Below are 13,799 nucleotides of genomic sequence, written 5' to 3'. Positions count from 1 at the left end.
TGGGTTCAGGAGGTTTCGTTCCACCTTCGATAACCTTGCCCACCTGCAGGCGGCAATACAACAAGCTTTCCTACGCCGTCATCACCTTCCAGGTGTATTTTTCGACATCGAGAAGGCCTACGATACCACTTGGAGGCGTCTCATCCTGGAGCTGCTTCACGAATGGGGTTTTCGTGGTTGTCTTCCTCTTTTTATTCAGTCTTTCCTCTCGCCACGATATTTTAGATACCGAATTGGTGATGTCCTGTCTGATCGCTTTGCGCAGGAGAACGGTGTCCCTCGGGGTAGCGTTTTAAGTGTGACTCTCTTTGCCATCGCTATTAATAGCATTACGTCCATAGTGAAAAGTCCTGTCCAGTGTTCTTTGTTTGTGGATGATTTCTCTTTGTTTTGCTCTTCTTCAAGCCTTGCAACGACAACTCGTCAGTTGCAACTTACGATTAGGCGTTTGGATGACTGGGCGCAGAAGAGTGGTTTTAAGTTTTCCACGGAGAAGTCTGTATGTGTTCTTTTTAACCGTTCTCGTTCGATTTTAACCTTTCCTGAGTTGAGGATGAGGGACACTATTCTTACTTTTAAAGACACGGTGAGATTTCTGGGGCTCATTTTTGACTCGAAGCTCACGTGTTTACCTCATCTTAAAGACCTGAAACGGCAGTCACTTAAGGCTTTAAGTATTTTAAAATGTCTTAGCCACAGTACATGGGGAGCTGACAGGACTTGTCTGCTCCAGTTTTACAGGGCGTTTGTGCGATCTCGGCTCGATTATGGGTGCACGGTGTATGGGTCTGCGAGGCCTTCTTACTTAAAGATTTTGGACGTTGTGCACCATGAAGGGCTTCGGTTGGCCACTGGGGCATTCCGAACTAGCCCCATACCAAGCCTCTGTGCAGAGGCTGGTGAACCGCCACTTCATATGCGGCGACGGCTACTTACAGTGCGCCAGGCGTATAAAACTTTGTCCACACCGTACACACCTGCATACCATACCGTTGCTCAACCTCCTCTGGCACGATTGTTTCATAACCGGCAACGTGCGACGCAGCCCTATGGGATTCGCGCACAGGATTGCCTCGGTGCGATGTCTATGGCTGGTCTTCGTGTTTTACGTCGCGGTTGGAGCAGATCTCCACCTTGGCTCCTCCGGAGACCCAAACTTATTTTAGATTTGACTAATTTTAAGAAAGATGGCACACCAGATTTTACGTTCCAATCTCTGTTTTTTAACATTTTAGATGTGCATCACGGTTTCACTGTCGTTTATACTGATGGCTCCAAACAGGAGACTTTCCTTGGCTGTTCTGTGGTGTTCCCTGATCATGTTACCCGGATTAGCCTCCCTGCTGAATATACCGTTTTCGCAGCGGAGCTCCACGCGATCGTGAAGCCACTGGAGCAGATGCATCGTGTTCGGGGCGATCGATTTCTTCTCTGCTCCGATTCTCTTAGTGCCTTATAATCACTGCAGAACCTATACCCGACTGAGGAGATGGTCCAGCTGATACATGACCAACTGTACTTGCTCCAACAGTGGGGTAAAGAGGTATCCTTCTGCTGGGTACCTGGTCATGACGGCATATGGGGCAATGAACAGGCTGATCGGGCTGCCAAGGAGGCCTGCAGAGAGCAGGATGTGGTCCAGTGTCCTATCCGCTTGCAGTCAGTCATCGCTGCACTCCACAGGAAGTGCATGGAGTTGTGGGAGGACGAATGGCTGGCGGTGACGGCCAATAAACTGCGGTCGGTAAAGTCAACCACTCGGCCGTGGCGTTCCTCCTGCCGGTTGCTCAGGCGGGAAGAGGTGGCCCTCACACGTCTTCGGATCGGGCACTGTCCTCTGACGCATAGCTATTTATTACGGCGGGAGGATCCTCCGTTTTGTGATTCCTGTGGTGTGCACATCTCTGTCCGGCACATTTTAATAGACTGCATTTTACGCGGTGATGCAAGGGCAGAAGCACAAGTTGATGGGGATCTGCCTTGTGTTTTAGCTAACGATGAGACGTGTGTGTCTAGGGTTTTTAAGTTTTGTGATGTGTCTGGTCTCTGGCCTAAACTTTTAGGCTGGAGGTTTTAGTGTATTGCAGAGTGACTGACTCCTCCCTTTTTTCCTTGCGGTCAGCCAGCCACTTCCATCTGCTACATTGTTTTAGCTCCCTCTACCATTTTCTTCCTGTGTTGTCCATGTTTTACTGCTGACGCCCTGGTTCATCCCACGCTTCGGTGTGGGTGAGCACTTATTTTTCAATGATTGTTCTCCGTGTTTTATGTTCCGTTTTATGTAAATGTTCTGAGTTTTTTTTCTTGACACCCGTCTCACTATGATACTGAACGGGTGCTGAAGACCTTGCTGTCGTGCGCCCACAAAACCCCTCTACTAGTACTACTAAGAAGACACATTGTATTTTTGAAGCAATAAATACTTATTTGTTAATGATGTTTAATTAGCCCCTTCGGGAGCAGAGTAGGCGGTCTCCCGCCAGGCGCAATGAGTGATGGACCATCCTGATACTAAATACCGGCCGGTTGCCTGGCAGTTACACAGTGGTCATTTCGACATTCCAAGGCGTTATCACGAACCTTTTGGTCAGTTAGTTTATTCGAATGTGTAGTAGAATGTAAGCATTACTTTGGATTTCGCCTCGGAGAGAGGACTTTGTGTGATCTGGAGATGGCTGCAAACAGATTCACGCTACTGTGCGTGGTGAACTGGTGCGTGGGTTGTGGCTCACCGTATATACGCTGCAGCGCTGTAACTCGGCTATGCGAGGCGTGGGCAAGCCGACCAGCTGCTGTTGAGGTAATCCGACGTCACGTCGTGTGGAGTGGTCTCGTCTGGCTGCACCTCGCAGTCCGCCAACTGATTTACTGCCAAGGGAGGCGGCATTGCGGAGGCGCATGTGGCAGGTCGTGCGCTGTCACAGATCGCAGATTGTGCCACAGTCAGCTGGCCATTGCATGTTACTCACGGTGCTCTTCTGGACCAAGTAGCGAAACGTTTACAAGAGAAAAATAACATTCCGTTTGGTACTCGTGGGGGAACAGCAGTCCACATATGATCGTTTCAACTAAATAACGCGTAAAACGACAGTATCTTCAGTTGCGCACCGCATAAAACAACGCTTACACTCTAATGTCAGGCTTTCAATATAGCTGTTCAGGGAATGTATGTGGAGGAATCAATTAATCGTAATCCTTAAATTTTAAAGTACTGAGAACATTGAAAAGTTTTGAATAAAATTTTACAATTTCGAGTTAAATTATTAATTTTCAGTCAAATATGTATACAAGCAATGTTTGCGATTATTAATGTAATCCATTTTATAAAACAACATTTTCGTGATTCGATACAGTGTATTAGGCAGGTGTCATTAGACTTGGTCCTATAGGGTAGCAAATATATCGCCATGAACCCATATTACACTGCTGGCCAAAAAAATCTGAACCCCACGTAGATAGCGTACAGCAAATGTCAAATTTCCATGAAGTGAAATATATGCTTCATAAATCATTAGAATTTCAGTGCAACAGAATGAAGTAAGCATGAGTAACTCCACTTACATCCTACGTAAAAGACAAGAATTTTTCGTGTCACGAGCATCAAGTCACAAACGAGAAGTAAAAAAATAAATAAATAAATAAAATAAGAACGGAAACTAGAAGTACAAGTTATTGAAAAAGAACTCTTCTTAATTTATGGCACACTACAGGTTATATATTACGAATTATACAATAATGTACAGAGACTGTTTGGTCCAAAGATCGTGGAATGGAAACCACAGTGAAGTACCGATGAAGCTTTGCACAGATTTATTGGGCAATGTAGTACGCCAATCGATCGTGTTGCGTCGCTCCACTGAGTTATGAGCGCACAGTGAGCATGAAAAGATGCCTAGAACAATAGTGTCTCCCACCAGGTATGTGTGCCTGTGAGAGATTTCGCCTGATGACATGTAGCCCACACAAACTGTTATGCATTTCATTCTTCATGACAGTTCTCGGACGTACATAGCTCCCGCAACGTTTTCGGTCGGAAGTGTTTGATCAGCCACCATACATTCCGGACTTGACTGCCTCTGATGTTCGTCGCTGCTCATATGAAACGCTGGCTATGAATATAACATTTTGGCACAGACTAAAAGCTACAGGTGAATGTAGAGAACTGGCGGAAAGCACAGGTGGCTGCCTTCTGCTGCGAGGGTATTAGAACGATGGTATAATGCTATGAGAAATGTCTCAGTCGGACTGGCGACCATGTAAAGAAGTAGCTGGAAGCTGTAACTAACTGTTGGAAACAAAACATTTTTAAATTTCACTGTAGTTTGCATTTAACGACGGATCGGACCTTACTTTCCGAATAGGCCTTTACTTAGACTTGACATACAAGCGGGAGACGTCAGTTACGTTGTGGTTTACTGAGATTAGGTTCCCGAGGCCATCCTCGATGGGGCATCAGAGATACTTGTACTAGGTTGCCTGGATCTCATTATAGGTGCTTACGCTTTCGATTTGTTGTTTCTGTTTTCTCTGGACAGGCTCTTGTTCTTTTGATGTATTTCATCAAGTGTTGGACTTTTGAGGCTGGCCGCATCACAACAGGAGGTATCACGGACTATCAGTTGCGTAATAATGTTCCCAATACTGGGTGAAAAGACGTGTACAGGCTTGTCGCCGGCCGCGGTGGTCTAGCGGTTCTAGGCGCACAGTCCGGAACCGCGCGACTGCTACGGTCGCAGGTTTGGATCCTGCCTCGGGCATGGATGTGTGTGATGTCCTCAGGTTAGTTAGGTTTAAATAGTTCTAAGTTCTAGGGGACTGATGACCACAGTAGTTAAGTCCCATAGTGCTCAGAGCCATTTGAACCATTTGAACCATTTAAACCAGGCTTGTCATCCTCTTTCAGAGACCAGGAACTGTCAGAATCTGACCGTGACTGCCACTCTTCGCCACGGTGTAGATTTCTCCATGTATCATTTCTTTCCTCTATATTGTGAAACCTGAACATACTAGGGATGATTATTTCTCTGCTTTATTCAAAAATGTTTTAAGAACATGACATGACAGTAATTTATGGTTTGCTTTTTGTGTGGTTTTTGAGAAAATCCTAAGTTCGATACTTTCTTAAAACGGAACAAGTGTTGCATCAAACGATTAAAAGTTCTTTGTTTAGGTCAGTTTGACGCCAACGAGAATGAGGTGGTAGCAAGTTGGCTGCAGAGTGGTAAGATACAAGTTTACAAAATTATGTCCAATTGAATAACAGTTTATTATCAATCCAATTACACTCTTTAAGTTCTAAGATAGACTCTCGAATAGAGCGAGTACTGCTGACACTGAATAAGGCAGTTAAAGCCAAGACTCATTACATCGATAAATACAATTTTTAAATGCACGAAAGAAACACAATAATTTAAAAAAAAAGCCATATCGCCGCACGTTCGAGACCCTAAAAGTAGATAACCAAATTATTTTAACGTACTGAGCAGTATCACCATGGCTTATTAATTGTCATACAACGTTATTTCATAACTGACAATTACAAGCCTAGGACATCAATTGGAAGGACCAGTAACTACACATAACAGTTACACAAACGGCTGAAGGCCCAAGATAGATGTCAAAATAATTTAAGGTACCATGCATTCACAGCAAATATTATTAACAGCCAATAACAGTTCAAGGACATTAGTCGATGGAACCAGTAACTGTACTTATAAGCTGCTAAAACAATTTGAGACCCAATAAAAACTGGCTGCCAAGGTGAAGCGAAAATAATTTAAAGTGCTTACGTTTTATACACAAATTTAATTAAGGAACATGATTTCTCAGCCATAAAGAACAGATTATAAGCACTGAACAATCTTACTTACTTTACTTTACATGTGGCAAGGGCCTTATCGACCAACGGCCTGCTCTATGAGCCTCTTCCACTTTTGCCTGTCCAATGCGCTGTCTGTCCTGTTGCTGTTGCTGTTCATCTTAGCTGTGTCCTCCTGAATGTTACCCCGTCATCTGATTCTGGGTCTCCCTCTTCCTCTCGTTCCCTCTATTGTTCTGTTGAATGCCATTCTAGGTAATCTATTCTCTGTCATTCTTGCTATATGACCTGCGGAATTCAACCTTCTCCTCTTGAACACTTCGACGATGTTACAGTGTTTGTACAGCCCTCTTAATTCTTCATTTCTTGTTATTCTCCATTCCATGTTGTTTTCGTCGTATACAGGTTCAAAAATATTCCTTAGTACTTTTCTTTCGAATATTAACAGTTTTTCTTCATCTTTCTTTCTAAATATTAATGTTTCACATCCCTATAACATCACAGGTATAATGGTCGATTGATATAAGGATTTTGAAGTTACTGCTACGTGATCTTTTTCTTAGAATTTTGATGAAAATAAAAAGTGTCTTGTTTGCTGTTGACAAATGGGCATCTATTTCTATATCTGTTCTGTAGTTATCACTATAAAGACTTCCTAGGCACTTGAAGTGGTCAACAGTCTTGAAATTGAATCCATCTACAGTCAGAGGTGCATCTCTTCTGGTTTTCTTACTAATGGGGAGGTATTCTGTCTTTTCTTCATTAACGTGTAATCCTGTTTTCTCAGTAATTTTGTAGTGATTTTGCATTATTCTGATTAATTCTCTTTTGGAATTACTTATTAGTGCTACATCATCTGCATAGGCAAGTCTTGTAATGTTCACATCCTGTAGCTGGATCCCTTGTGGACTGGTTTTAGAAAATTCTCTATCGATATCCTCTAGGACAAGGTTAAATAGAATAGGTAAAATGGCATCCCCTTGTCTCAGTCCAGTGTACACCTTAAAATCTTCAGTTTCTCCTACCGGTGTCTTTATGCGACATAAAGTTTCATCTATACACATTTTAATTAATCTGATTAATTTCGATGGTATTTTAAATTCCTTCATTATATTTAGGAGTGTCTGTCGGTGTATGCTATCATAGGTCTTTTTAAAATCTGCGAATAATATGTGGACATCTACATTGAATTCCCACGTCTTCTCAGTTACTTGTCTTAGGGTGAATAAGTGATCTAATGTGGATCTGTTTCTGCGGAAACCGCATTGGTAGTCCGAAATCAGTTTTGTTATTGGTATCAGCCTGATTAATAGGCAGCTCGATAAGATTTTGTAGGTGACATCCAATAAGGCAATGCCTCTGTAGTTATCACAAACTAATGGATCATTCTTCTTAAATATGGGGCACACAATTGCAGTTTTCCAATCTGCGGGAATGGTTTCTGTCTCCCAAATTGTTCTATTCAAGTCTGTATTTCTAATTCCAGTTGTGGGCCTCCATTTTTTAATAACCCAGCGTATATCTTGTCCTCGACACAAGGATTGTTATTCTTTAATTTCTTTATTGCTTGCTGTATTTCGTCTACTGATGGAGTAGTAACTGTATTAGCTGTATCAATTGTATCAGGTTCTTCCACTTTATAGTAAGAGTGTGGGTCATTGCAGTTGAGAAGTGGTGAAAAGTATGTCTTCCATCTGTTTTGTATGTCACCTTTGTTGATCAACACTTTCCCATTCTGATCCTTTATAAACTGTTCCCTTTTACTGAATTTACCAAAAGATTTTATATTTTGATACATTTGTCTTGTCCTGTGATGTTGGAAATCATCCTCTGCTTCTCTGATCATATTGTTATAGTATTCCCTTTTCTCTTGTCTTAGGGTTCTATGTGTTTCTTGGCAGAGTTTATAGTATCTTTCCTTCAATTTCATATTGTCCCTTTCTTTAATCCACGCATTCTTCGCATTTCTTCTTTCCAGCACTTTTTCATGACTGTGTTAAACCAAATTTTATTAAATCGTTTTTTTTCCCTGTGATTTTGGAAGCTGCTTCTTGAATACAGCCCTTCAGCTGTCTCCATCTGCTTTCGACATCCTGTGGTTCTGTATTGGTTAGTCTCGGTTTTATTAGATTGCTCTCAATGTCTTTTGTAAAATTTTCTTTTAGATTTACTTTCTCCAGGTTTCCTATGTTACATCTTGTAATTTCTTCTCTACTTCTATTTACTTTCCTTTTGACTTTCACTTTCATTTTTGATATGATTAAAATGTTGTCTGTGTCACAATCCGCTCCTCTATTGATTCTGACATCTTTAATACTGTTTTGGAATCGTTTCTCGATAGCTACATGATCTTTTTGATTGACTACCTTTCCATCTGATGATGTCCATGTTCCTAAATGAATGCGTTTGTGTTGAAATTTTGTGCTGCTTATCGTGAGACCATTTGTCGCTGCAAAGTTTAAAAGGCGAACCCCATTATCTAAACTTTCCTCGTGTAATCTAAAATTAGAGATGGTTGGCTTGTAGATTTCTTCCTTTCCTACTTTGGCATTAAAATCTCCTAACACTATTTTCACATTGTGCCTACTTAATGAGTTGTACCTTTGTTCCAGCTGGCTGTAGAATTCTTCTTTCGTGTTGTCACCCTTATCTTCTGTGAGTGCGAGTGCATTTAGAAATCGTTTGACAGAATACATAAATTCCCTTAGAGGCGACTAAGGCGGTGGTAGTGACGCCTGGTGGCTGAGCTTATTTGTTTGTTCCTTTTTTTGTTTCATTAGGTTATAAGGTAATCTCTTACTACCATATACGTATGTATTTTTCAAGCAAAGAACTTTTGTTGAATACAACATTTACTTTGTTGTAAGAGAGGAGGAGAAAGGGTGTCAAAAGACTGAACGAGGACAAAGAAAATGAGATTAAAAAGACTCAAAAAGCCTGTATTACAAGTTTACTGAACAATGCGGAAGAAATGAAAGCGTAATATAAAGAAAAACCAATGCTAAGAAGATAGTGAGATAAACTAATTAAAAACAATGGGATTGAGTGTTACGAAACATTGAAAAGACCTACGTGGTAGATAAGGAATGGTTCATAAACACCTGAAACAACAAACAGGAAAAAGATTCTGCACAGCTACACTTAACAGCAGCAGAGCCCCATATTATTAATTCCCAGCTTATTAAATGAGGAGTTTAAATGTTAGAACTGAACTTAATGCTGGAAACGGAAGATGATAACTGACTCTTGGAGAGTGGCGGATGTAATATCAGTCTATAAAAAAAGGAACTTTTTTTTCTAATGGAAACTACTGAGGAATTATTCTGTTGAAATTACAAGAGCGTGCTGAGAATGCCTCCGATTTTTTACATGAAAATTCTTAAAGCTTTGTAAATAAAACGAACGTTATTAACATTCTACCTCCTTAGTCTTCACGTCTACGTATTTACAGCCCTCTGCTGCTAGAGAACTCCGAATCGTAGTATGTAACATGGCGGTGTGAAATGTAACTATGTCGGTGCGTGAGAAACAGTGTGCTGTAATCGAGTTTCGAATTCGAAAAATGCGTCCACACATGGAGCAGCCTCTCCTTCAACACGACAATACCACGCAACACAAGAGCGCTGCGACATCTGCAACAATCCGAAGCCTTGGGTTCACTGCCATCGGCCGGCCGCTGTTGCCGAGCAGTTCTAGGCGGGTCAGTTCGGAACAGCGCTGCTGCAACGGTCGCAGGCTCGAATCCTGCCTCAGGTATGGATGTGTCTGATGTCCTTAGGGTAGTTAGGTTTAAGTAGTTCTAAGTTCTAGGGGACTGATGACCTCAGATGGTAAGTCCCATAGTGCTCAGAGCCATTTGAATTTTTGTATGGGTGCCTCCTTGGTTACAGTATACTGGCGATGGCAAAATGACGCTACCCAGAACCAGCGTCAATGAAATTATGGTACACCACGGACCGAAGATAAATGTGAACGACGGCTGCGGAAATGTGTACGTATGAATAGACTTGCAACGTTGAGTAACTGACAGCCGAGACGAATCAAGTCTCCTCAGTGGCCGTTTAGTGAAGGCTGCTGCGTATGGGCCTCTGCAGTAGGCACCTGATCCATGCATACATGCTGATTGCTGTTCATCGGCAACGGAGGCCCGAGATAGCACCTCGGAACCGCGATCGACATCCGCTTAGTGTGATAGATGGCTTTTTCAGGTGAACCACATTATATGCTCCAGTGGACACATGGTATTTGGCATGTACGGCGTAAAACGTCAGACGAATCACGTTTTGTGCTCCATCGGGTACATGGCCCTTGGAATGTTCGACATGAAACGTCAGAACGCAAAAATCGTCAGAAGGGTCCAGACCGGAGAGCACTCACTGAGTGACATCGTCATTCTGGAAGGCAACATTTGATCAACAAAAGTAAGCATCTATCGTTGGGGACCGTGTACACCTGAAGTTGTACCATGTTATTCCGCAGCACGGCGACATCAAGAGGTTGGTCATACAGCTCGCTGAGTACCAGAATGAGTTTACTATACTTCCCTGGCCTCCAAATTCCCCGGATGGAAACCCAACGGAGAGACTGTGGGACCACTTCTACCGGGCTGTTTGCGCCATAGATCCCCAACCGATACATCTAGCGAAGCTAGCCACGGCTCTGGAGTCGGCATGGATCCACATCCCTGTCGGTACCTTCTTCTGACTCCCTTGCTACAAGTCTCGCAGCAGTCAGCGCTGCAAAATGCTGTTGTTCAGGATTTCGACAGGTGGTCACATTAATGTGACTAGACACTATATGTGACAACTGCAATCTCAGTAACATAAAAATGAAAACCAGTAATGCTTTTTTCCACGAGGTATGTGCCACACGTTTCGTTAGGCTCATAATTCTGAAACTTTGACGGAAGATCTCATAATAAGCACAGTTTGTTGGCGACTTTGTTTTTAAGACTTGTCTACCTGTGTTTTCCGGATATTTAAAAGTGTCCGAAAAAAATCCTTAACAGTAGACGCAGATGAAAAACATGAGCCATGCGTGCCTCACGTTCGTGCCATCTATTATACAACATCTTGTTTGACCGTACTGCCGCCTCGTCATTTTAAATTTCAATTACTGGTTTCACTGAATTACTGTCTTGGCTGCCCGTGAGTGGCAGCAGCAGCGCGTATCGATATTTGCAGAGCCGTATTATCTTTGCTGCACGGCTATTACTTCCCGGTCGTGGTGTGTCGCGAAGTAAGATCGGACCTGGAGCGGTTTGAGTTGGAACGCGGCCGAAGTGCAGTCAGGACGTAGGAGCAGTCGGCAACGGAGCGCTAGGGAGGAGCGGATAGCCAGTACTCGCCGACCGCTCGCAAAACAGGATGAACTGTCTGATGGACGGAGATGGCAGCGGCATCGACCGTTTCTCTTTCGTTCATTTGATCGCCTTTTTGGGCGACGTGTGTTTGGTCTTTTGACCGTTTCTGGGCCTCGTCACTGGGTGATCTAGCTGGACGCTACTCGGTTCCTTCTTCTGCGGAGACGTCGTGACCAATGGGCAAGAGTTACCTCTGCATGATTGGGTCCGTGCCAGTGTGCCCGGATCACCGTGTCTGCCAGTTCCCGACGGACAGGGGAAGCTCATGGTTTGAATGCCAACGACCTTGGTTGGTTGTTCGTCGGTCGTCTGGTCAGACGACGTGTGATTCGTCACCGATCGTCCTTCGGGTTTGTGTGCGTCCGCCGCTTATTTGTTCTAGTTGTTCGTCAGTGATTCGTTTTTCGAGTGTTCGAGTTTCTTGAGGCAGTGTTTCGTGCAACACTGTTTACCCTGTGTCAGTTCGACTGAGCAATGCTTTAAATGCTGTAATGCTGTCTGCGTACTGCAGTAGCCAGTTGTTGGCTCCGACAAGAGCAGCGACTGTTTTCTTACCTTGCTGGAGCTGTCCGCTACGGCGTGTAGTTTCACAGCCGTTGCGATGTTCATGTATGTCAGTAGTTATTGTGCCGTGCATTATTAACAAACCAATGTTTGAAGACCACTGTTACTGGTCTCTTCGCCTCGCTGGCATTTTGGTTGTAGTATTTTTGGTCTGGTGGCCGAAATTAGGTAGTTGGTTGGTTCGTCGGCTGTTTGTCGGTTGGGTTGCCTTCCGATTTAGATTGTTAGTCAGGCTGCCCGTCTCGCCTAAACGGGCGTTAGTGTTACAATTCCAGGCCGACCCTTGGAAACTTATGAGCGCCGTTCCGTGTCGGTTACATAGTAACTTCCCTGTTTGAGTTATAGTTATTTGGTTGATGTGTGGTCTTCAACCGAGTTTATACATATCCTGAACTAATGTTCCTGTCTTGCCCTTTAGACATAAGGTTGTTATTCCATATGGGGCTTTCAGCCGAATTTTAAGGCCTTAAGCCATTAAATTATTGTGTTGATGTGCGGCCTTAAGCCGAGTATTAATTTCTCCTAAATTGATGTCCTTGCCTTGCCCTTAAGGCATGAGATCATTATTCTTTATTTTAAATGAAATGTTTTAGGATAATGCCTCCTGTCTTTTGATTGAAACTCCTCTTATTGCTTAATATGCGACCTCCAGCCTAGTTCCATTAAAACTAAATTGCTAAGGCCTTCAACCGATTAGACTGAAGATTTAGAAAATATTCTTGGGTGAAATCTCCAGAAGAATCTTGTATTTCAATTTTGCTTAGGCCTTGTGTCTTCGATTTTGAATGTGACCTTCAGCCGATCTAAAGCTGGTCAAGGGAGGTCGATTAAAGTTTTTGTAATATTATGAATTGATAAATAAAGTTTGCATGTTGAGTGCAACGGACAGGAACTCATTGTGGCCCCTTTCCACAACCTAATCCGATCTGTCCTGCTAACCCAGGCATTTCAAAACATATCGTGGAGAACTTTGTTTTAACAACTGGTCACCAGTGTTTGTTTTGATAACAGACACCGAGATGCCGCTGATGTAGTGTAAAGTGGGGAGCTCCTCCTACCCACACATCAGGCACGTCTACCTGAAGTGACTGCAGTTCTATTGAAAACACGCATTTATTCAGGGACTTCAAGAGATCATTGTCCAACAATTCTAGCACGAGACAGTACTGCTATGAGGCTGAGTCCAGTTGGTATACAATGCAGTCTTCCATCCGGTGTAGGCACAGCCATGGCGGTATCGTTGGTTGTTGAAGAGCACCGAATCCTACTTTGGACAGGTGAGCTGCAATGGAATGGTCGACAGCGACGGCGACTAGAACTTGAAATCCGGTTGATTCTTGCAGGACCTCTCGAAAGAACACACTCCCGAATACAGTCTGGTGATTAAGGCCCGGAGCTTGAGTTACATCTGGGTGTGCAGTGCTACTAAACTCCGCACGCTTTGGTTCACGAGATGTGTGACGCGAAAGGTAGTTCCACTCAGCAAGCTGGAACAATCGATGTTACAGTTCGGCGTATGGTACGTTGGTAAATTTAACATGGTTTCATGATCCCAAAGACGCATAGAGGTGCAGGACCACCATTTTAAAAATATGTTGTAGTTTGTAAATAGTAATTGTTTTAATTTTTGAAAGGTATCTTCTCATTTTGAATAATTTTTCCGTGACTGAATATGCCTATTATTTTATCTGCTAATGAAAAGTAACAAGCAGCGCGCCAGTACGAGAGACAAGTAGATGAACCAGACCCGGATAAAATAAACGTGCTGATTTACTATAGTGGGTAGATATATATCTGCCAGCCTTAATGTGGTTTTAGGCTGTTTCCCACGGTCGTTTAGGAAAATGCTGGGCCTGTCCTCATATTCTTTCTCAGAGAATACGGTATAAAATCTGTTACGATACGTGACATAGGACAAAGTAGAAACAAACCACATGCAGATGGTGCTTACACCCCTTTCCTCCCTTAGGTGACCGCGACGTCTATTGTGGCGTCAGGAAGCGCACTCAGCCACAAACGTAAAAGCTACACTACTGGCTACTAAAATTGCTACAC

The sequence above is a fragment of the Schistocerca americana genome, chromosome 4 (genome assembly GCF_021461395.2).
Source record: "Schistocerca americana isolate TAMUIC-IGC-003095 chromosome 4, iqSchAmer2.1, whole genome shotgun sequence".
Taxonomy (NCBI): domain Eukaryota; kingdom Metazoa; phylum Arthropoda; class Insecta; order Orthoptera; family Acrididae; genus Schistocerca; species Schistocerca americana.
The sequence above is the reverse complement of the archived record's forward strand: the minus strand, read 5'-3'. Positions refer to the sequence as shown.